Source organism: Piliocolobus tephrosceles, chromosome 14, assembly GCF_002776525.5.
Source record: "Piliocolobus tephrosceles isolate RC106 chromosome 14, ASM277652v3, whole genome shotgun sequence".
In the NCBI taxonomy this organism is placed as follows: domain Eukaryota; kingdom Metazoa; phylum Chordata; class Mammalia; order Primates; family Cercopithecidae; genus Piliocolobus; species Piliocolobus tephrosceles.
The window spans coordinates 91,471,919-91,496,728 of NC_045447.1; the positions used below are offsets into that span (position 1 = coordinate 91,471,919).

Here is a 24,810-nt window from a genome sequence, read left to right on the forward strand (position 1 = left end):
GGGGGGGGGGGGGGGGGGGGGGGGGGGGGGGGGGGGGGGGGGTGTATATGCGTATGTGTGTGGTGTGTGTGCGTGTGTGGAGGTGTGTATATGTGTGGAGGTGTGTGTGGTATGTGCATGTGTGTGTGTGGTGTGTGTGTGTATGTGGTGTATGTGTGTGGTGTGTCTGTGTGTGATGTGTGAATGTGTGTGGTGTATGTGTGTGGTGTGATGTGTGTTTATGTGTGTGGTATCTGTGTATGTATGTGTGTGTGGTGTGTGCAGTGTGTACGTGTGTGGTGTGCATATGTGTATTTGTGGTGTATGTGTATGTGTGGTGTGTGTGGTGTGTGTGTGCGTGCGGTGTGTGTGTGTGGTGTGATGTGTGTTTATGTGTGTGGTATCTGTGTATGTATGTGTGTGTGGTGTGTTTATGTATATGTGTGTGGGGTATATATGTGTGGTGTGTATGTATGTGTGTGTGTGTGTGTGTATGGTGTGTGCCGTGTGTTGTGTGTGTGTGTGTGTGGGGGGTACATGTACCCCTCAGGGCAGGGATCTGCTAAGTCTGTGTCTCTCCAAAATTCATACATTGAACTCTAATCCCCAACGTGAAGGTATTAAGAAGCAGGGCTTGTGAGTGGTGACTAGGTCATGAAAGCGGAGTCCTCACGAATGGAATTCGTGCCCGTATAAAAGAGGTCTGAGCTGGGCACGTTGGTTCATGCCTGTAAGCCCAAGGACATGGGAGGCTGAGGTACGACTGCTTGAGGCCAGGAGTTCAAGACCAGCCTGGACAACATAGCGACACTCCCTCATCCATAAAAACGAATAAACAAATAACCAGCCGGGTGGTGTGTGCACCTGCAGTCCCAGCTACTTGAGAGGCTGAGGCAGGAGGATGGCGTCAGCCCAAGAGTTCAAGGTTACAGTGAGCTATGATCGCACCACTGCACTCTAGCCTGGGCGACAGAGCAAGACCTTGTTCCTGAAAAAATAAAAAATAAAAATAAAAAGAGGCCTGAGGGAGCTTGTGTGCCCCTTCTGCCATGTGAAGACACCAAGACGATGCCATCTTTGGGGAGCAGACTGTCACCAGACACTGGATCTGCTAGTGCCTTCATCTTAGACTTCTGCAGACTTCCCGATCCCCAGAACTGTGAGCAGTAAACACGACTGTTTATAAATTACTCAGCCTAAGGTATTCTGTTATAGCAGCCTGAATAGCTAAGACAGATCTTAGTCTCTTTTCTTCATTAATGTACTCCCACGTTCCTAGAATGGTGGCTGGCACATCAATATTCTTTGAATGAATAAATGAATCTTACTGAAAATCTTCACATTCAATCAATACAGATAAAATACATTGAAATCAAGGAGTAATATGCATTAACAAAATGCAACAGTTCATGAAAATGTGCAACTATGCACATCAAACTCTTAACCATTCAGTCACTTAGAAAGATAATGCACATGTGTATGGTTGAAAAACAACAGCAAGAACAGCCTGAAGCTACAACAGGACTCTTTCAACAAATGCAGCATTTAGTGAGAATTTATGGAACTGAGCAAACCTGAGCAATCATAAGCCTGCAGCCACCACAACAAATACAGCAACACGGAGTGGGGAGGCCCAAACATAGCACAGAGCTTTGGATATGCTAGTTTTATGATGAGTTTCCAAAGAGTGGCTTTAGGATACACTACTTGCCAAATACATATAGTTTCAGTGGCAGCCGGGGATCCATTTTCTTACAGGGTAAAACTGCTCAGACTCCAGCAGATTCCATAGCTTGTGAAAGTCAGAAATCTTGCTGCAGTTTCTGCTAATGCTCAGAAGTGAAAGCTTCATGGTTCAGTGTCTCTTCTCATTTGCACAGGCACAGAGCTCAGGCTCCTCACCCACTCCGTGCAGCATCCGATCTGTTCAAAATCTTGGATTTCACAAGGAAGAGCCACATTGCCCAGCCTTCCACTGCCTCCATAGTCCCACCCACGTCCCTCGCTCCCTCTCTCTACTTCTCCTGAAGCTTTGGATTTGGTGGCTCCAAAATCTTCACCGTTTCTTACAAGAGTGACTTCCCCTTTTACTTGGACATAAAGGAGGAAGCCTCAGATTCTACCCCTAAACTTGCAAGTCTGATCTACCTTTTGGAACCCCTTTGTTTTTGGGTGGCCCATGATCCATTCTCTCTCCTTTGGGTTATAGCTGAGCTTGGGAGAATGACCTTCGCTCAATATGTGCATCTTGGCACACCTGTTAATTCAAGTTTCCTGCTCTCCTGTGGCTAAGTGCCAGGCCACTCAGACTTTGCTGAGCTGTTGAACCTTGAGGGGATTTATCTGATAACAGTGGGGACAGGGAAAAGTAACAGATGAAATTCTTTTATTTTGGTGGCTATGGGGTCATCAGGATTTTTTTTTTTTTTTTTTTTTGGTAGTGAGACCCCAGGAGTTTTCAGGTTCCTGTTCATTCTGAGACCGTTTCTTCAGCCTGCTTCTTGATTCCATGACTTCACTATAGCCTTTCCAAAAACTCTCTTCTGCAAATGTGAGTCAGTTTATTTCCATTGCTTACATCCCAGGAACCTGACTCTTCGCCCCACCAGCAGAGCAAAGGCCTTTCTAATGAGAAGAGTCAGGGTCTACCAAAAAAGTTGTTTTGTTTTTAACGTGACACATCTATTAGCATCTCCCATGAATGTTAAGTTTAGTTTGGGAAGTGCCCTAGATGTTCTAGATTTTATTTCTGAATCTATTCAAAGTCTGTGGATTCCAGCCATATGGTTTGCATTAGTTTTCTATTGCTGTGTAACAAATTGCCTCAAATTCAGCAGCTTGAAACAATACCTTTTTGATGATCTCAAAGTTTCTGTAGGTCCGAAGTCCAGACGATGGTATAACTGGGTTCTCTGTGCAAGGTCTCACAAGGCTGAAATCAAGATGTTTTCTGGCTGTGCTCTCATCCAGAGCTCAGGATCTTGCTCCAGGCTCATTCAGGCTGATGGCAGGATCCAGGTCCTCAGGATGGTAGGACTGAGGTCCCTGTTGCCTCATCAGCTGTCACCTGAAGGTCTCTGTCAGCTCCTAGAGGCTGCCCTCAGTTCCTGGCCATGTGGCTGTCTCACAGCATGGCAGCATCCTTCTTTAAGGCTAGCAGAGACTCTCCTTGAACTCTAGATCTTCTTTAATGGGCTGATTAGGTCAGAACACCCAGGATCATCTCCTTTTGATTGCATAAAGCCACTGATTAGGGACTTCATTACATTGGGACTTCACTTAGTATATCCCATAATCTAATCGGAGTGATAGCCAACACTGCCCTGCCCACACACCCAAAGGGGAAGAGATTATGCAGGATGTGTACACCGGGGGCGTGAATCTCAGAATTCTGCCCAGCACATGGTCTTGTTCCCAGTTCTCCAGGGAGCAGAACTACCTCTTAACTATTCCCTTGGTTTATATTTTTAAAGTGTATATGATACCTCATATAGGGCTATTGTTAGGATTACTGTCTCTGTTCACATGATGCCCCACATAAGGAATATATATTCTTGGAATTAAGAACCAAGACCCATTAAGCTTCGCTGAGAGACTGGTAGGTTTTGCCTTGTGCTCCATAGGAATCACATAAGTGAACCTGATTCTCTTTTCACTGTAGCTAGTGGGAAGCTCAGAAACAAATATGTGGCTAATTCTAAGTAACTGAGTGAAGTTTATGAGTACTTGTATCTTACAATACCTGTGTTTCATCCCCCATAAGCCCCTGCCCAGCCTTACTCTTTCATTTTAATTCAAAACTCTTCTGGCACTGACTACTATTTTAAGGTAGATAGTCTTGTAAGTAGCCTCTAATGTGTTGTATAAGGAAATAGAGTATACATAAAAATGAAATAAAATAATAATAATAGCTAATCTCATTGGAGCCATTATTGTGACCACCTAGTATAAGCATTACCACATTTGATCTTTACAACCACTTTAGGAAATAAGATACTTTAATATCCTTATTCAATAGATGAGGAAACAGATGAGGCCTAGAGAAGATAAGAGATAGTACCAGAACAACCATTCAAGTTCAAACGTGCCTGACCACAGAGCCTAGGCTGTTAACCATCACACTCTATTGATTTAAATACATGTACGTTTTAAAGGGAGGAAAGAGTGAGGACAGTCGGCTGCCTATGAAACTCTCCAGATTGAAAGAGACCATTACACATATTGTAAAGACCAGAAGAATTGTTTTCTGCACACCTTGCCTGGCAAGTACTCTTCTACAACCTAAAACAAAGTGTAGAATTTGATAAGAGCTAAGCCCTGCTTGAAAGTAGAAAAGGGGCTTTCAGAAATAGAAGAAGGGCTTGGAAACAAGTAAGTAAGCATTTTCCTTGGTGAGTTATAAACAGGTATTAGAGAATATCTGACACCAAGACACAAGCACGATGTGACAGTTTTCATATAGAAGAGTTTTGAATATTCACCGTGGAACTGAGGAGTAAAGTATGTTCTTTCTAAAACAGAGTATGAAAAACTAGAGTTCATAAGACACATTCTGATGGCACATCACTGATGCTAGCCCACATTCTTTAAGCCTTACTCCAAAGGATATTATTTATACAATAAATATAATATAGTTATTGGAAAATAAATGTTTATTATAGTAAAAATAAATACAATATTTAAAAAATAAATCAGCTAGTAATTATTGTCAGAGGTTTACATCCATATCAATATCAATGTAATGTTTATGAAAACATAAACGCGGCTGGCTAGTTTACGTACATACCTGGGACCATTAATAGCCTTGACTAGGGACAGCCAGGACTTAGGTTTCATGCGTACGACTCACTAGGATTCACTGTGACTCACGACGCCATGTAGTGGCAGCTTCGGCAGCTTCGACAATTGCAAGTCCATTAACAGAAGCAAGACCCAGGGTGCTTACTTTATACCTAACACCTATAAAGTTTCAGCCAGTACGACGTAGCTAGGTTTTATCTTCAAGTCTATTTCAGAGCTAATATGAAGGTAACAACCCAGGCATTCTGACCCTTTGAGAGAGTGACAGCAGGAGCGAAAGAGAGAGAAGGAGAGAGAAAAAGAGACTTAGAGTTTAGTAGAAGGTGCATCTTTGCTGCAACTTTTCAAGTTAGTAGAATATTATCACCAACACAAAATGCCCCTTGGGGGACTATGTTCTATAAATTCATATTTTATTAATAGTCCTTTGAAGTGCATAAAAATTGACAAGAGAACTTAAGTTGCTTCCACTAATTATAAAGCAAATGAATGGTAAAGGGACTACGACCAATTGTGTATGCCCGTGAGCTTTCCATAGTACTCCGTCAATGTCTTATAGACAGCTCTGTGTGATGGAGTGGCAACGCCCTAGCGGAGTGTGAGAAAGCAGCCAAGACGGCAGCTGATTTCCCTTGCACACAAGGACACATGTGAGGTCGTCCTACTCTTTGCACTGAATTTAACTTCATGTTTCCAGAGGCCACATTTCCCACTGACATGCCTTTTATTTCATAAGCACCTTCATCTGGGCTATAGACACCCTCACGCCCAGACTGCCCCTCTTCATAAATTTTCAAAATCCTGCTGCGATGGTAATTCAAGTCAAGTTTTGCAGTAGTTCTCCCTCAACACCAAAGTTACATACTTTTAAATAAAAAAAGTCCTCCTTGGCTCGCAGAGAATCATCCAACAACATTCCTTACTCTGCTTTTTTTTACTTTTTCTTTTTTCTTGGTGTTTCACTTTTTCCACTCTTTTCAATTGCTTGAAAAACTCTTAAGCACACCACAACAAATATTTGGGTCACAGCTTGCTTTAATGATGTGCTTTCAAAACGGTGGTTTTAATCCTGGATGCAATTTTTGCTGCTGTTTTCCTTTTGCAGTGATAGCCCACAGGCATTTCTGCCTGGGATCGGGATCATAATGAGGAGAACAGGGCACCCCAGAATTCCTAAGGGCCTCCTTATTAACACCCCAGCCTTGGGATCCTCAGAGCATATGTCCTGGCTTTCCGCTAGATGGCACTGTGGAGCAGAGGCAACTGTCTCAGGGACCATCTTCCTCTATCAGCCATTACCCACTTCTCTGCAGGTGAAACCAGGCCCAAGTGCACAGATTTGAAGAGGAAAAGAAAGTCTCCTGGGAACTCCTTGCAGCCTGGGGGGAATGTGGAAGCAGTGGATGTTCTGTCTGGGTAGCAGTGTGGTGGGCTAGGAATGGGCTGGCCACGTGCGCCTGAACCTGCGGTGTGTTTCTGATGGATTAGCGACTGGTGAGAAGACGCCATCACAGTGGGGCACAGTTAGTAAAAGTTCTGGATTTAGTTAGCCCAGATATCAAAGTCTCATCAGAATATGGTTGCCAAATAAAAATACAGGATACCAGTTAAATTTGGATTTTGGATAAACAGCAAACGCTTTTTTAGTATAAGGATGCCCCATGTATTTGAAGAGAACTTGCACTGAAGTCTCTTCTCAATTTACTGTACTGTTTTCCTAGAGTAAAGATACTAAAAAAACTGTGCATTTTTGTATCAGAGATTGTTTGTCAATATCGAGGGCTTTTCTCTGGCTTTCAAAGCAAATTTGACATTAGCAGGGCTACATCCTGCGGAGACACGGCAGCAATCAGTGCCCCTTTATTCCTGAACAGTATCTCCACTGTGCTTTCCAGAGTTCCACAAAGTCCACCTCTCTGCAGAACCTAAGCTCCTTTTATCACAAGCTGGAGGGGGGGGTTGCCCTCTTCTCCCCCTTACCCAAGACTCTAGCCCCACCTCCTCATGGCACTCTGTCTGTCACCAACAATAGGTCCTCCCCTCTGTCATCACCCTCCGTCCCTCACTCATGATAGAAAAGTAAGGGACATACATGACAATGTGAATGTACTTCATGCCACTGAATTGTACACTTAAAAATAGCTAAAGTGGCCGGGTGTCGTGGCACGCACCTGTAACCCCAGTTACTCAGGAAACTGAGGCACAAGAATCACTTGAACCCAGGACGTGGAGGCTGCAGTGAGCTGCGATCATGCCACTGACCTCCAGGCTGGGCGACAGAGTGAGATCCAGTCTCAGGGAAAAAAAAAATAGAAAAAAGGAAAAAAGAAAAAAGGCTAAAATGGCAAATTTTATGTTAGTTATATTTTACCACAATTAAACATACGGAGCAGGGGGGCTGTCTTACTGTAAGATTGCCTGCAGCTCAGCCCAAGCCCGGCCTGCCCTCATCTCAAAGTCTTCTGCAATGTCCTCTTGCCTGAGGAATCCAGGCAAAATGACGCCTGGCCTCGCCTCCTGTCTGCTTCCATGTGTTCCTTCGTGAGCTGTGTGCAGACCCAGGATGTCTCTCTTTGCAACTTCCTCCCCCACATCCGGCCCCAGGCACCGCCTCTTGCCTCAGGAGACCCCACTGCTCTGAGGCCCTCATCTCCAAGGTCCTAACCGCAAGCTCTTTCCTGAGCTCTCCTCTGTCAGTCCCACTTGCAGGGGAGGCTGGGCCCCTAATTTCTGCTATTTATATTAGCAATGCCTGATCTCTCAACAATTTCATTTTTTATTTTCCAAATGTCAAACGAGCTTCTCAGTAGCCAAGCATAATAATGTGTCCTTATTTGACCCCAAACTCCCCCGACTTCCAGGTACAAAGCTTTCTCACAGCCCATGGGGCCTAGAAAGTGCCTTTTATCCTCCTGGCATCTCTCGCCCATCATCTGCCAGGCATTCTGTGCCCTGCCCATCCCGCTACCCCACAGTAGCCGGACAGAGGAGACCAGTTTGTGTCCTGGTACAGGCACCAATGGGTCTCGTGGATCCCCTATAGCTTCGTGCACTTCTCATGGACAAGTTCATTTCCTCCTCTGCTTTGGTTTTCCTGTTCTTTTTCTCCCATCCTCCAAACCTCCCATCAGAAAAATTCTTCCAAACTCTAGTGAGCCGAACCGTGTCTCCATCAAATTACGTCCTCCTGGAACCTCAGAATTGTTGGAAAGAGGGTCTTCACTGATGTCATTGAAGTAAGGATCAAGATGAGGTCACACTGGATTAGGGTGGACCCTAAATCTGATGAGAGTGTCTATAAGAGACAGAAGAGGACAGAGGGAGACACAGGGCAGAGGCCGATGTGAGGATGGAAGCAGAGACTACAGTGTTGTGTCTGCGAGCCAAGGAATGCCAAGGGTTGCTGGCGACCAGCAGGGCTGGGAAAGAGGCACGGGAAAGATTCTCCCTCGGAGGCTCCAGAGGGAGCCAGCCCTTCCGACACCTTGATTTCTGAATGCTGGCCTCCTGATCTCCGAGCCACCCAGTTTGTTAAGACAGCCCCAGGAAATTAATACATAAACCAATTGGCAAAACTCTGGACAGATGGGGACCAATGACCGAGCCTTGGCTGGGAGGGTGTCTGCACGCAACTGTGATGGACTGGAGTCCCTACAGGTCCTCACGGGAGCTCCTAGGAAAGAAAGGGGTCTGGGGACGAGGACACAGGAAGGAAAGGGAAAGAAATGAAGGGGCCAAAAAGCATCTTTATCCAGACCTGCCCCCTGACTACGCCTAGGCTGTGGGGGATGGAAAGGGTATGCCCAAGAACGAAAAGAACGAAGTGCATTATCACCAGCACAGACTGTGGGGCGTGGACGGAAGAACAGGGGCCAGGTCCGGTGTCGTTGACTTTGTTTCTTTGTAAATCGGATTTATTTATAGCACCTCTCCCTTACAGGTCCTCGCCACAAAACCACACCAAATCAACCCAGTGGGATCACAGACGTCACGGGCTCAGAAAATAAGGTATAAAGTTAATTTGTTAACCCTAAAGCTGTTCTCTAACTCAATTTATCTAAGGGAGACAGTTCCATTAGCTGTGATAAGTGGCAGATATCCAGCCTTCACTTGTGCTAATCAGTCATTGAATGATGGGCCTTCATGAGTCCCAGGTGGGTCCCCAGCAGGCTCTCACCAGGCCCCCAAGGGCTGCAGGGGGTGGCATCCGCACCGTGAGTGCTGCAGAACTTGGCTGTCCAAAGTGAACTCCTCACCAGCCACAGCGCACCAGCATGGGAGCAAGGGAGTTTGCTAACAATGCAGAATCTTAGCCCCCACCAGATAATGACTCCAAAGCTGCGTCTTAGCAAGATCCCAGGTAGTTCATTTGCATGGTAACATTGAGAAGCTCTGGAATAAAACATGGGCTTGGCCTTGAAGGTGATTCTTACAACATCCCTCTGTCCTTTGTAGGGACATGGATGCAGCTGGAAACCATCATTCTCAGCAAACTATCACAAGAACAGAAAACCAAACACCGCATGTTCTCACTCATAGGTGGGAACTGAACAATGAGATCACTTGGACTCAGGAAGGGGAACATCACACACTGGGGCCTATCATGGGGAGGAGGGTAGGGGAAGGGATTGCATTGGGAGTTATACCTGATGTAAATGACGAGTTGATGGGTGCTGATGAGTTGATGGGTGCAGCACACCAACATGGCACAAGTATACATATGTAACAAATCTGCACGTTATGCACATGTACCCTAGAACTTAAAGTATAATAATAATAAAATAAATAAATAAATACATAAATAAATAAATAAATAAATGTGAAAAACGGGGCTCAGAAAGCTTGGGCAACTTGCCTGATGTCACACAGCTTATAAGCAATTGGGTGGGATTCCATTTCTGATTCCAAACTCATCTTCTTAGCCTCGCTCACCATCTTTATCAGAAGGGGTAGATGACAACACGGGGATCCTATATCATGATCCTATGTCATAAAGATCAGTTAGGAAGTAAATCATGAGGGATACAGTCCTTGTAGCTTTATACTCACTTTTATTTTAAGGTATTGACAATATATACCCCCTAAACATGCTTCTTTAAAATCAGTATGCATTTCCATGTTAGAATTCCCTGAACAAATAATAGCATCCCAGCAAACCATCTTTCCCTAAGAAAGGCCCAGCGCTTTCTGATATTCTCCTGAGCAAGCGTAAAAGCCAAAGAAAGTATATATTGTGTGCTTTTTAATTCTTGGCACGCAATGTATAATAAGCACACACCTTATTGTGTGCTTTAAGAATGCACGGATTCCTCTCTTATATGATTGCTTTCTACATGCTTTTTTGTTGTTGTTGAGAAACTTCTATTGGGGGTCAAGGCAAGAGGTGGGTATACTAAATCACATGGTTGCTACTGAGGGCTTTTAGGCTGAGACCACTTGTCCAGCCTGCATAGACAGGATTTTCAGAGTATGAACATGAGCTTAGCAGCATGAGTAAGACTTCTCTTAAATAACTACCGAGAAGTAAATTTTATCTAGAAACATGACATTTTAATCAGATGTTCACCAGTCTTTGCCCTGCAGCTCTTTGTCCCTGGGCATGTGTACAGCCAGACTCGGCAGCTGTGACTCTCAGACAGGCAGTTATTTTCCTCTGGGAGCTCCCCGGGGCTCAGGGCGCGTTGCTGGAATACCAGTGCGGGGGGATCCTGCTGTGGTCACAGGCGCAGTGGCTCTTGCCTGGGAGGCTGACTGTACGCTCCCCCATTTGTGGTCCTTTTTCCATTCTCCCAACTTTGGTTAGAAATGACTCAAGCTCAGGCCGGACACAGTGGCTCAGGCCTGTAATCCCAGCACTTTGGGAGGCCGAGGAGGGTGGATCACGAGGTCAGGAGTCGAAGACCAGCCTGGCCAACTTGGTAAAATCCCATCTCTACTAAAAATACAAAAATTAGCTGGGCATTGTGGTGGGTGCCTGTAATCCCAGCAACCCAGGAGGCTGAGGCAGAAGAATCGCTTCAACCCGGGAGGTGGAGATTTCAGTGAGTCGAGACAGAGCCACTGCACTCCAGCCTGGGCAACAGAGCGAGACTCCATCTCGCGGAGGGGGTAAAAAAAAAAGGAAAGACTCAGCTCATCCTTTCTGCCCCTCGACCCCTGACTCTGTCATCCCCTCTCACCACCACCCCTGCCTCACCTTCAGGGAGAACTGGCAGCTTTAAACCCCCCAGGGTCCTCAGATGCGCAGTCACCAAGTTCCTCCACCAGAGCCTGCTGCACTTGGTCTTCCCCGCGGGGCTCCGTGCCTCTCCAGCAGAGGAGTAACCCACTGGAGCTCTCTCTTCTAAGGTGTCTCCAACCCAAGGGTAATAAACAACTTGGGTTGGCAGCACAGATTAGGAGAGGGGTTGTCGGATCACTAAGCTCTGATCTCGATCCTCTGCTGTGAATGCGAAGCGCACCATTTCCGAATACAGAGTCCTACTGGATCCCCATGGGATTTTAGAGCAAAAGTGACAGCGGAACGTGGGAATCTTAAAACTCCCACACCAGTAAGTAGACCTCCTTTGCTCTCTGGATGAGGAAAGATACTAGGAGTCCCCATCGTAATCAGATACGGCAACAGTGCATCTCAAACAACTGACACACTTCAGGCAATGCCAATAATAATTCTCTACTCAAGACAGCCAAGAACCAGAGCTGCTCATAGAAAGCTTGGAATCAGTGGATTTCACTTAATAAAAGAAAAAAACAAATGTTGTACTATATGTGGACCAGTCAGTTCTCAGACAGATGCTAACCTTTGCTTTTAAAAATCTCCTGGCCTGGGGTAGGACCAAGGCCAAGGGGATTAAATCTAAGAAAATGGACCTTTATCCTTAACCTTTAGTTTTTAACTCCAGCCAAACATTTCTGTCATTTAGAAAGTGTGATTAACTTTCAGATAAGTGTTTTTGTTCCTTCCGCAAAGAACACATGTAGTTTCTCAACCAATATCAGTAGCAATGAGAAATGCCTCAAAAAGTAATTGTTTGGCTTCCATTTCAGGAGTGGGTGCTGGTACAATCATGCCAACTTCAATAGGTCAATACCCCAGGAACCTCCACCAAGGACAGGAAATATTGGGATAGGAGAGCAGCTTGGAAGTTGGACAGAACCAGTCTGATGGCTGAAATTTAGAAGGAATCCTGGGGCTGTCTGGCTTTATGTGGGTGAAAGTGAATGTATGGATTCCCCTCTTTTATATAATTGCTTTTTACATCACCAAAGAAAAGAAAGAGAAATATATAGTTATAGTGCCTTTTATCATTACTTACGTAATTACCTTTGCTGGAACTGGTTTGTTGTTGTTTTTGTTTTTTTGAGGCAGGGTCTCGCTTTGTTGCCCAGGTTGGAGTGGAGTGATGTAATCTCAGGTCACTGCAACTTCAGCCTCCTGGGCTCAAGTCATTGCCCTACCTCAGCCTCCAGAACGGCTGGGACCATAGGTCCCTGCCACCAAGTCTGGCTAATTTTTGTATGTTTTGTGGAGATGGTGTCTTGCCATGTTGTCCAAGCTGGTCTCAAACTCCCGGCCTCAGGCAATTCATCTACCTCAGGCTCCCAAAGTCCTGGGATTATAGGCATGAGCCACCATGCCCGGCTGTGTGTGTGTGTGTGTGTGTGTGTGTGTGTGTTTAAATGTGGATTTGAATTACCTTTTAGCATCACTTTTAACCTGAAGACCATCTTTAAGTATTTCTTTTTAAGATGGGCTTCTAGCCACAAAGTTCGTTTTGTTTTGTTTTGTTTTTTTCTTTCTTTCTTATTCTAAGGATATTCTTATTTCTCTTTCATTTTTAAAAGGAACGTTTTTGAGATACAATTCCCATACCACACAACTCATCCATTCAAAACACACAAGTCAATGGTTTTTAGAATATCCAACGAGTCATGCCACCATCATGATGATCAATGTTAGAACATTCTGATCACCCCTCCAGAAAACCCCCATACCTATTAGGATTCTATACGTTGAAATCTGAATCCCCAGTACTGGTGAATGTGACCTTATTTGGAAATAGGATCTTTTCAGATGTAATTAGTTAAGATGAGGTCACTTGGGTGGCCCTTATTCTAATATAAGCAGTGTCTTTATCAGAAGGGAGAAGCTTGAACACGGACACACAGAGAGGTGAATGCCATGTGAAGTCAGACACAGACACAGAGGGAAGATGGAGGCAGAGATTGGAGTTAAAAGCCAGGAAACTCCTGGGATGCCAGAGGTGGAAAGAGGGAGGAAAGAATCCTCTCCTAGAGGCTTTAGAGGGAGGATGGCTCTGTCAACACCTTGATTTTGGACTTCTAGCTTCCAGAACTATGAAATATTACATTTCTGTTGTTTTAAGCCACCTAACTTGTGGTCCTTTGTGATAGCAGCCAGATACTCCCCATTTCCTCCCCCTCTTCCTAGCCCAGGGCAGCCAATAAGACAACCTCTGTCTCTATGAATTCACCTATTGTGGATATTTTCTATGTCGGAAACCACACAATATGTAATCCACGGGGATTGGCTTCTCGCCCTAAGCTTAAGGTTTTCCAGGTTCCTCCCTGCTGTAGGGCACGTATTTCATCTCTTTTTATTGCCAAATAATATTCCATTGTAGGAAAATACCACATTTATTTATCTCCTTTGTTGAGGCCATTTGGACTTTTTTTTTTTACACTTTTTGGCTATGAGCATTCATATACAAGTTTTTGTGCGGACATGTGTTTTCATTTCTCTTGGGTATAAACCTAGGAGTAGAATAGCTGGGTAATTCTATGTTGAAGTTTTTGAAAGGACTGACAAACTGTATTCTAAAGCAGTTGCCCCATTTTTTATTCCCACCACCAATGTATGAGGGTTGCCTTCATTTTTGAAACATAGCTTTCTACCTTTGCTTGATATAGGATTTTTTTTTTTTTGAGGCCTCAGCTTTCTAAAATCAAGCAATCCTCCCACCTCAGCCTCCCAAGTAGCTGGGACCACAGGTGCATGCCACCACACGAGGCCAATTGTTAAAATGTTTTATACAGACAGGGTTTTGCCGTGTTACCCAGGCTGGTCTTGAACTCCTGGGCTTAAGCAATTCTCCCACCTTGGCCTCCCAAAATGCTGCAATTACAGGCATGTGCCACTAGGTTGGGTAATATAGGATTGTTGATTGACTTTTTTCATTGCCTCTGGCTTCTATTTTTCTAATGGGAATTCTGCTATTAATTTGATTAGGGTTCCCTTGTGCATAATGAGTTTATCTCTTGCTTCTTTCAAGATTTCTCTTTCAGTTGGACTTTCAGCAGTTCAACTATAATGTGTGTGGGTGAATGCATATGGCTCTCTTTGCATTGCTCCCACTTAGAGTTCATGGAGGTCCTTGGATGCTTCAGTTACTGTTTTTCATCAAATCTGGCAAGTTTTCAGCCACTATGACAGAACATTTTTTTCTATTCCTTTCTCTGGTCTTGTCCTGCATTCCATATGCAAATATTGGGGTGCTAAATGGTGTCCCACATTGATCTGAGGCCCTGCTTCCTTTTCTTTCTTCTTTCTAATCTTTAGAATGCATAATCTCTCGGGATCTCTCTCTAAGTTCACACTGATCTTTTCTTCTGTTAGCTCAAATCTACTACTGAGCCTCTCTAGCAAGTTTTTCATTTCAGTGATTGTACATTTCAACTTCAGAATTTCCATTTGGTTCATTTTTATAATTTCTATGTGTTCAGTCATTGTTGTCATTCTGTTGCTTAATTCTTTAAATATGGTTTTCTTTAGTTCTTGAACATATTCATAATAGCTGCTTTGAAGTTTTTGTTTGCAAAGTTCAACCTCTGGAGCCTTCCAAGCCTGTTTTTTGTTTGTTGGTTGGTTGGTTTCCCTTTGCTGGGCGTAGGTCACACTTTGTTATTTGTTTGCATGACTTACAGCTTTTTGTTGAGAACTGGACACTTTAGATAATACACGGTAGCAACTCTGTGTTCTGATCCTTCCGTCCCCTCTTCTCCCTCCCCTCTAGGTTTGTTGTTTGGTCATTTGTTTGTTCATTTAGGGACGATGCGTAACTAACTCTGTGACGTCTATTTCCCCTACCACATGGAGCCTCTGAAGTCTCTGCTCGGGTGTTTCTCCCCTTGGCTTCCTAGAGGCTGGCCCCTGAGTCAACATAAACCACTTTTTGGTCAAAGATTGTGCTTAAACCCTCTCAGCCAGTTAGAGATTCTTTGTCTTTTACCACTCTCTGTGTGTGTGTGTGTGTGTGTGTGTCTTGGAGACTGCTTTCAAATTTCAGGGAGTTTACAGTTTTGCTCCATGTTCAGACAGGGACTAGTAGCTCAGAGGGTCTCTTACTGGGCACTCCTGAGGAGATGCAGAGTTGGGCAGGTGCCCAGCTGTTCAGATCACCAGGATGAGTGTAATTTTTTTTTTTTTTTTTTTTTTTTTTTTGAGAGGGAGCCTCGCGCTGTCGCCCAGGCTGGAGTGCAGTGGCCGGATCTCGGCTCACTGCAAGCTCCGCCTCCCGGGTTCACGCCATTCTCCTGCCTCAGTCTCCCGAGTAGCTGGGACTACAGGCGCCCGCCACCTCGCGCGGCTAGTTCTTTTGTATTTTTTAGGTGAGACGGGGTTTCACCGTGTTAGCCAGGATGGCCTCGATCTTCTGACCTCGTGATCCGCCCGTCTCGGCCTCCCAAAGTGCTGGGATTACAGTCTTGAGCCACCGTGCCCGGCAGAGTGTAATTTTTTAAAGTCTGGATACCTAGGAGTCACCTCTGGGTCAGAGCAGCTTGCTGAGCCGGGGTTTGCTCTGAGGTCGTGCTTATGCCCATTGAGTCTCCCCGCAAGTCTTCCAATAAATCTGCATGTTACTGATGGATCTATGTGGCTTGGGGAATGCTTTCCAGTCTAACCCATGACCCTCTCTGATTGTTCCTGAGTGAACATAGCCCTGTGCACACCACACTTCTGGAGCCCTTGGGTGGAACATCATCTTGGGAAGGGTATTCTGGGCTGTCTCTTTCCAATCTGCCATGTTGCATGTGGCTACTAGATTCATGGAGCTACCAGTCCCCACCCCTTAATTGCTCACCACCAACATGTCTACTGCTTTGGGGAATGAACTTAGGCAAGAACTGCTTCGTGTTGCTTTCCAATAAAGTTACTCCTCTGGCAGAATTGTGGAGCTCTCCATTTCTTTTTTAAGACTAGTCAAGTGCAATGGAGCTCTCCATTCCCATTCTTATGACAACCTGCATCTCCCTTTAGATAGAACACCCATGCCACTACACCAGAGCTGGGAGCGGGGACAATGGCCCATTTCTGCAGTGAAACTTCTGCTCTACAAGTGGGCACTGTGTGTTAGGGTGGTGGAGGGAAAAAGTTGATAGTCCTTGGTTTTCTTTTCTTGCCCCTCTTGGCATAAAATCTTCATCCATTAGGCATATTGAGGGGCCCCAGACGTCTTGACCTATCATGTCTGAATCAAAGCCCTTGATCCACAAGTAAGCTCTAAGTGGGGAAAAGATCTTCTCAGCCACACTTGCCTAAAATAGCACTTGCACAACTCAGGGCTAGAGGGTATGAGATACACTGGCAGCCTGCCCCTCTCAGAGGGGTCCTAGACTAGGAGCTGGGGAGTGGACAGAAGCAGCCCCCATCTTCTTGGCTACATCTTCCTGGATAGAGCTTCTATCACATAGACATGGGGGCAGGGGCATGAGAATGAGTCATGGCTCAAATGCTACCAACTCTTAATGCTCTTACTGGCATATAGATTTTCTTGCATAAATGTTTTTCCATTTGCTGTATGCTTTTAGGACAATTTCTAGAGGCTTGAAATTGTTGTTTGATTATAATTTTTGCCAGTTAAATGGCTGTTTCACTGGAGAGGGTCTACCAAAACCCTCACACTGCCATTCTGAAGATCTGAAATCTTTCCTTTTAATCAGACATACAGATTGTCAATCTAATTCTCTTTTCGGTCACTGTCTAAAACATCCTTCAAGATCTGAAGTGGCCTTTCTGTCCTTGTGTCGTGTTTGCTACACAGAGTAGGCATTTCTAATATTTATTAATATTTCAAGAGTTTCTCTCTTTCCAGGAATGTGGGAAGATTATCTTCCCCTGTGCTTCTTGAAGTTGGTGTGACTATGTGATCTGATTTGGTCGACGTAATGTGAGAAGTCTGTCACTTCCAAGCAGAATCATTTAGTTGCTGCTGCATCCTTCTCTATCTTCTCTTCTCTGTTGCAACAAATCCCGGAGCCTTGTGATGATCATAAAATGGGAACATCTTTGTTATCCCAGGTCCTGCATGGCAATTGTGTGAAGCACAGCCCTCACCCCTCTGGCTGGACATGTTGCATGAGCAAGAAATAAATCTTAGTTGTTCTAGGTCACTGAGACTTGAGTATTGCTTGCGTCTCCGGCATATCCTAGCCTATCTCAACCAGTAAGAATGCTGTTCTTAAAACTCTCAACACATGCAGCACAATTTTGTGAATTTCAGTGGCCCTTAGCTAAAGTCAGTTTCATCTTTTGATGGGTGTATAAGATCTATGTTCCTTAGGAAGTCCACAAGGTGCTGCATTATTTGGGCCCTCCCAACCTGTTAGGCTCAGGTCCCTGTAGGATGTTTTACCTCCTCATTTCCTCTTTTGTTATATGGAGCTGCATGAGGTTCCCACCCCCATAAGTACTAACAGTTCCCTCTCTTCCTTCTTATGAGACCTACCATTCATCCATCCAGACTTAGCATGTGCCCTATTCTTAGGGACAAGGAAAGCTGGGAAAGGAGGGCAGGGTGAAGACGGAGAATAAATGAAATATTGCATTCATATATAAATTGTTTTGCAAGAGGGAGGACCCAGAAATAGTCCTAGGATAAACTGTGTTTTAAAAAACAAAAGAAGTTTCCAGACAAATTACTTACAAGAATGTATCAAAGTTTTATACTCTCTGCAAGAAAAGACTGACAACCAAAAAAGAAAAAAAGTCTGGTTAAAGATTATTAGATTCATGAGTCCATTGGGTGGACAACCCTAACTTCCCAGAAGTTCTTAATCATTTAGGAGTATCAAAAAATTGCTCAAGCATTTAATCAGGAATGTAAATTACTTCCCAGAAAGAGACTGTGCATTACATCATGCAGAAAGTTCCACTGCAGACCAGGTTTGGACAATTTTTCTTTCACAGAAGGCTGTAAAGAGACAGTCTTGGCACAGTTGGTTCTGGTTCACTCACCAGTTTTCAGCATTCCTGGGTTTTGTTTTCATTCATTCAAACATGTATTGAACACCTACCAGATGACTAGATGCTAATGTTATAAAGATAAAAAGAAAGCCTCTGCTCTTCAGGAAGGTCACAACCTTTGGGAATGATGAACATGTGCATACATAATTTTGTAAGAAAGCAAAATTGTGCTTTGGTATGTTTAGGAGGCTGTATGAGTGATGTTGAGGAAGCAGGTCTGCGTGGACTCAGTGACATCGGGGAAAAGGAGGAGTACAGAATATGCTTAAAGATGAAATACTTATGTTTTGGACAGCAAGGAGTTATCAGGGCATCCAGTAACCTCCCCGTACTCTGGAGGCGGAGAATGCTCACTGGTACAGAATAGTCATGGTATGTTCAGGAAGTTTACTGAACCTCTGGGTGGGGAGGACTAGGGTGGAGAGAAAGTGGCCTGTGGGGCTAAGGAATCTGGATGGAGTCCTGAGGACATGGGCTGACACCAGGTCATACCAGGAAAAGAAGCACCTCATCAGGTGACTCTAGAGAGTATCTCCAATTATAAAACAACAGGAAGAGAAGAATAGGAGGCTGGGAGATAAATAAAGGTGACTATAATAGCACAGGTGAGAAATGATCAGGGTCTGATCCAATCCAGCAGCAATGTGAACCATGGCGGCTGTGCAATACTCTGTCATGGATTCAGTCAACATCTGTTTCCTTGCAAAGAGCTTATAGGAGATTGGGGTATTCACACATCCACAAACACGACTAATTTATAAGACAGAAAGTGGTGAATGCCTGTGAAAGCTATAGCTAAAGTGCTACAGAGAATTAGAAAGTACATGAGAATACTGTAATTGGAAAGATCAGGAAAGGCTTCAAAGAGAAGGTCACTGTATTACTCTGTTCTCACATAGCTATGAAGAACTACATCAGACTGGGTAATTTGTAAAGAAAAGAGGTTTAATTGACTCAGAGATCCACAGGCTGTACAGGAAGCATGGCTGAGAGGCCTCAGGAGACTTACAATCATGGCAGAAAGAGAAGGGGACGCAAACGCGTTTTACCATGGCAGCAGGAGAGAAAGAGAGAACCAAGGGAGAAGTGCCGCACACTTTTAAATCATCAGATCTCATGAGAATTGACTTGCTATCACGAGAGTAGCAAGGGAGAAATCTGCTGCCATGATCCAGTCACCTCCCACCAGGTCCCTCCCCAACATTGGGAATTATAATTCAATATGAGATGTGGGTGGGGACACAGAGCCAAACCATATCAGTCACCTTTGAGATGAGTTAAGAGAACAATAGGATGAATGCTAAGATGGGTTGGGCTGTTCAAAACTGGAGAGATAGATAAGCAAAGATCTGGGAGTAAGAAAGTGAAGGGACAATACCGGAAGGTATTAGGTTCAGCCCCTGCAGGAAATTACATGGAAAAGAAACACTGGGGCCAATTAAGGAGACCTTTGCTTGCTATGGAATTTGGGCTCGATTTTAAAAGTAATGTGGAGCTACTGAGGTTGTATGGGCAGGGAAGTGATGAGATCAGGACAGTGCTTGAAGGTTGGTCTTGCAACAAATTAACATCAAAGAAACTGATGAATAGGGGCCACCCTAAAATCTGGGCACTCTCTGTGGGTGGACAGCCCAAGAATGCAGGGGCTGGGAAGTGTGAGCACACTTGAGAGGAGCAAAACAAGTGGACTCAACATGACCCATTAAAGACTGGATAAAGGAAGTATGGGAGGGGAAGGTACCAACATTAAATAAACTTGAAAGACTGATAGGAAAGATAACAGCATCATTATGAGAAGGTGAAAATCACAGAGGAAGAGCAGTTCGAGCAGGGACAGTGGGAGATGAGCTTGCTACATATTGTGCTTGGGGTGCCTGGGATACATTTTAGGGGAGATATTCAGAAGGGTAGTTGAGAATGTAGGAGAAAAGTAAGTGCTAGGCTTGAGACTGGAAAACCATCACCAAAGTCACTCGCTACAGTCGTGCAGGAGTCAGAATGAACTATCCAGTCTATGCATGATACCGCACCTGGTGTTTAAGGACTTGTAAAGGTCATAAAAAGCTGTTTGTCCTCAAATATAATGGGAGCGGAAGGTACACACCCAGAACATTATTATGAGCAGGAATAAACAAATATACAAAAGATAAAATATGTATCAACTGCATTGGTAAGTAAGAAGCAGCCTATTGCAGTTGTTTGGAGTCTGTTTCCCCACGGAATCACCACATTAATAATATTACTATAGGCTAATTCTCTTGGAGTTATATTTGTCTTTTTCTGGAATTTGACAAAGTGCTGAATCTAGCAGTGCTTGTCCAAGTAAAATCAACTCCATACAGCTTTACACCAGCTCTGTCACTCAGCCCCCAAAATGATTTATAGATAAAATACTCTTGGAAATCTGTGCACTAGACTTCTACTGATAAAGTGTCATACTTTGGAAAATGGATGACAGCATATCAGCACTTTCTTTGCTAAGATGTTTTAACATGTCATCAGGGGAAGGTGTGTTAAGCAGAACTATGATACTATCACTTTCAAAAAACCCCTCTCTGTTCCCTGAATCTTTCGTGGCATGGACTCAATGATATGATGGAAAACTGCATTTCTGAGCCCTTATCTTCCAAAAAGAAACATTGTCCTGAAGGTTCTAGCCAGGACAATTAGGTAATACAAAGAAAAAAAGGCATCCAGAGAAAAAGGGAAGAATTAAAACGATCTGTATTTGCAGAATATGTGGTCCAGCGTGTAGAAAATCCTAAGAAATATATTTTTGAAATATTGGAACTAATAAATAAGCTCAGCAAAGACACAGGATACAAGATCAATTTAAGAATCAATTGTAGTTTTATACACTACTGTTGTTGTTTGTGTCACCCTAAAATTAAAATGTTGAAGCCCTAAGCCCTAATGTGATGCTTTTGGAGGTAAGCCTTTGAGAGGCAGTTAGGTTTGGATGAGGTCGTGAGAGTGGTGAGGTCATGAGAGTGGTGCCGTCATGATGGGATTAGTTCCCTTATAAGAGGAAAAGACATGACATGACCTATCTCTCTCTCTCTCTCCCTCTTTTTTTCTCTCTCCTCTCCAAGCCCACACACAAAGAAGAGGTCATGTGAACCATCTGCAAGCCAGGAAGAGGGCCCTCACCAAGAACAGAATCTTCTGGTAACTTGATCTTGGACTTCCCAGCCTCCAGAACTGTGAAAATTAAATGTCTGTTGTGTAAGCCACCCAGTTAATGACATTTTGCTATAGCAGCCTGAACTGACTAAAACAACTAGTAATCATCATTCCAAAAATGAAATTAAGAAAACAATTCCATTTAGAACAGCATCAAAGAGGAATAAAATACTTAGGAATAAACTTAATAAAAGAAGTCTTGTATGACTTGTACACTGAAAACTACAAAAATTTGTTGGAAGAAATTAAAGAGGATCTAGGACTGAGCACAGTGGCTCACTCCCGTAATCCCAGCACTTTGGGAGGCTGAGGCGGGCAGATGGCTTGAGCTCAGAACTTCAAGACCAGCCTGGGCAACATGGAAAAACCCATCTCTACAAAAAAATACAAAAATTAGCTGGGTGTGGCAGTGTGCCCCTGTAGTCCCAGCTACTTCAGAGGCTAAAGTGGGAGAATAGCTTAATCCCAGGAGGTGAAGGTTGCAGTGAATCAAGATCATGCCACTGCACTCAAGCCTGAGTGACAGAGCCTGACCCTGTCTCAAAACATAAACAAAAACAAAGGAAATTAAAGAAGATCTAAATGAATGGAAAAACATCCCACATTCATGAATCTGGGGACTTAATATTCTTAAGATGGTAATACTCCCCAACCTGATCTACATATTCAATACAATCTCTATTAAAATTTCACCTGGATTTTCTTTTTTTTGCAGAAATTGACAAGCTAATCTTAAAATCCATATGGGAATGTAAGAAAACCAGAACAGCCAAAACAACTTTGAAAAAGAAGGACAAAGTTGGGGGACTCACACTCCCTGATTTTAAAGCTTACTACGAAGCTATTGTAATCAAAACAGTGTGGTACTAGCATAAGGATAGACATTTAGGATAATGGAATTGAGAGCCCAGAAATAAGCTCTCAAATTTATAGTCAACTGATTTTATTACATAGGTGCCAAGATAATTCAATGGGGAAAGACTGTTCCATTGAATTGTACTGGAGCAACTGGATATTCATATGCAAAAGAATGAAACTAGATCCCTATATCATACAATATACAAAAATTAATTCAAAATAGATCATTTATCTAAATGGAAGAGCTAAAACTATAAAACTCTTAGAAGAAACATAGGCATAAATCTTTTTGACCTTTGGTTAGGCAATGAATTCTGAGATACGACACCAAAAGGGGAGCAACAAAAGAAAAAACAGGCAAGTTGGACTATATCAAAATTAAAATCTTTTGTACTTCAAGGAATACTTGTCAAAAAAGTTAAAAGACAACCTATAGAATGGGAGACGTTTGTAAATCATGTATTTAATAATGGACTTCTATTCAGAATGAAGAACACTTACAACTCAGTAATAAAAGAACAAGAATGCAATTTTAAAATGAACAAAATATTTGCATAGGCATTTCTGCAAAGAAGATACACAAATGGCTGACAAGCACTTGAAATGATGCTCAGCCTCATTATCCATCCAGGAAACACAAATCAAAACCACAAAGAGGTACCAACTACACACATTAGGATTACTGTCACCAAAAAGATAGACAGTAACAAGCATTGGTGCAGATGTGGAGAAACAATAACAAGCATTGGTGAGGATGTGGAGAAACTGTAACCCTCATACATGGGTGGGACTATAAAATCATGTGGCCACTTTGAAAAATAGTTTGACATCTCCTCACCTAGTTAAGCATAATTACTAAATGGCCCAGCAGTTCCACTCCTAGGCATATGCCCAAGAGACCTGAAGACAAATGTCTACACAAAAACCTGTTCATGAATTTTCACTGCAGCATTATTCATAACAGTCAAAAAGTGGAAACAACACAATACCCATACTGATGAATGGATAAACAAAACATGATTGTTGAATCACACTGAAATATGATTTGGCAAGTAAAAGTAAATGAAGTACTGATACAGCTTACAAAGTAGATAAGCCTTAAGAACATTATGCTAAGTGAAAAAATCCAGTCACAAATGGCCACATATGATATGATTCCATTTATATGAAATGTCCAGAATGGTCAAATTCATAGAGACATAAACTGCATTAGTTGTTACCTAGGACTGGGAGGTCATGGAAATAGGAGCATGATGGCTTAATGGGTCCAAGGTTTCTTTTATGGGGGACATAAAATTTTGTGACCCACACCCAAGTTGGCTGGCAGCTGTTTGTGTTGAATCAAGCCCAGGAGCAATGAAAAGACAACTTATCTATATTGCTTCCGTCACTCAGTGAAGGAAATTCACATTATAATAATGGAATGTCACAATGAGAACAGGTCCGACATGGAAGACAAAGTATTGATACAAACCCTCTTCTCCAGTGTAGCTATGCAAGGGAATTTGCTCAACTGATAATCACCTACACCCACAGTCAGGTTGTGGGTGTATAATGACAAGCAGAAATAGTTGTGATGGTTAAGAAAACTTGGTCACTAGGATCAGAACTTGAAAAGGCTTAGTTGGATGATAGTGCTTGTGATGTTAAAGCAAAATGACAACACCTGTCCTTGAGTATTTATTGTACATTACCTAAAATGTATCCTGGGGATGGGGGCTCAGGCCCTAGGAGAATAGCTCTGGCCCTTCAGTAAAACAGTAGAGAGAGCTGGGGGAATCAGGCTGTGAAGGCAGCAAGTGGTCTGGCTCCAGAGGAGGGTCTCAGAACTGAGCATGGACCCTTCCTTCCCTCCTTGCTCCCCTCTCCTCTAAATCTCACCACTCCTCTTCGTTCTTCTTAGAGCATCCTCCGAGAGAAAGGATCAGGTTGAGATAAGCAATCATCTGGGGCACAAAATTTCAGGGGACAGAACATGCATTCTCGGGTCTCTGCACAAACCCCATGGGCCTAGGAGTGCACATGCTGCCCTTGCTCACCAGACACATCTGGAAAGGAGACCTACATGGGCTCTAGAAGCTGCTCGGTGCTGTGGGTTAGGGGTGTTGGGGTTCTGGGGTACCCAGAGATACAGGGATGCAGGCATGGTGGGATATCCCCTTAACCCCTTAAAATCGTCACCTCAGTAGGTAGGACACAGCAGGAGCAGACCTAAGTGTGCCCTTGAGCTTGGACTTCTGATGACTAAATTGGCTTGGCAGAAATACATATGACTAAGAAATGCAAAAAGAGATGCTCTGCATTATAAGTAATTTGGGAAATTGGAATTCTAACAACAACAACAACTTAGCTTAGATGGGTTTAAAAAGGGGAGGGATGTGGTCAGAATGCTCTAGAAATGAAAGAATGTGTTCCTTAAAGTAGCATCCAACTTCCTGGGAAAATGATTCACATTTTAGATTTTCTAAAATACTGAAATGACAAAATCACACCAACAAGATTGCCTCTCTTGGTACGTTAAAATAGCACTGAATATCAGAGTACTGAAAACCGGCATCGTCACCCTTAGGTAATGAAGGGGAGGTGCCCTGAGAGCAGGAAATAACATCTTCTTCATCTCTGGGGAGCCCACAGAGCACAGCAGAGCAGCTGGCTCATGGCTGTCTTTTGAATGAACAGAATCAGAATCAGAATACCAGTTCACACAGAGAATCGTAAAGCTCCCA

At 43.6% G+C, this 24,810-nt stretch overlaps 1 protein-coding gene and 1 long non-coding RNA gene across 2 annotated transcripts in view; one reads left to right on the forward strand and one right to left on the reverse strand.

Moving 5' to 3' along the window:
• The window catches only part of GNA14 (G protein subunit alpha 14), a 228,873-nt gene that overhangs the window by 28,544 nt on the left and 175,519 nt on the right, over positions 1-24,810 (reverse strand). The window lies entirely within an intron of this gene.
• The window catches only part of LOC111543428, a 73,793-nt gene that overhangs the window by 5,004 nt on the left and 43,979 nt on the right, over positions 1-24,810 (forward strand). The window contains exon 2 of the long non-coding RNA XR_002731859.1: positions 4,134-4,350. This is a non-coding gene — a long non-coding RNA (uncharacterized LOC111543428). The remainder of the gene's footprint in view (positions 1-4,133; positions 4,351-24,810) is intronic.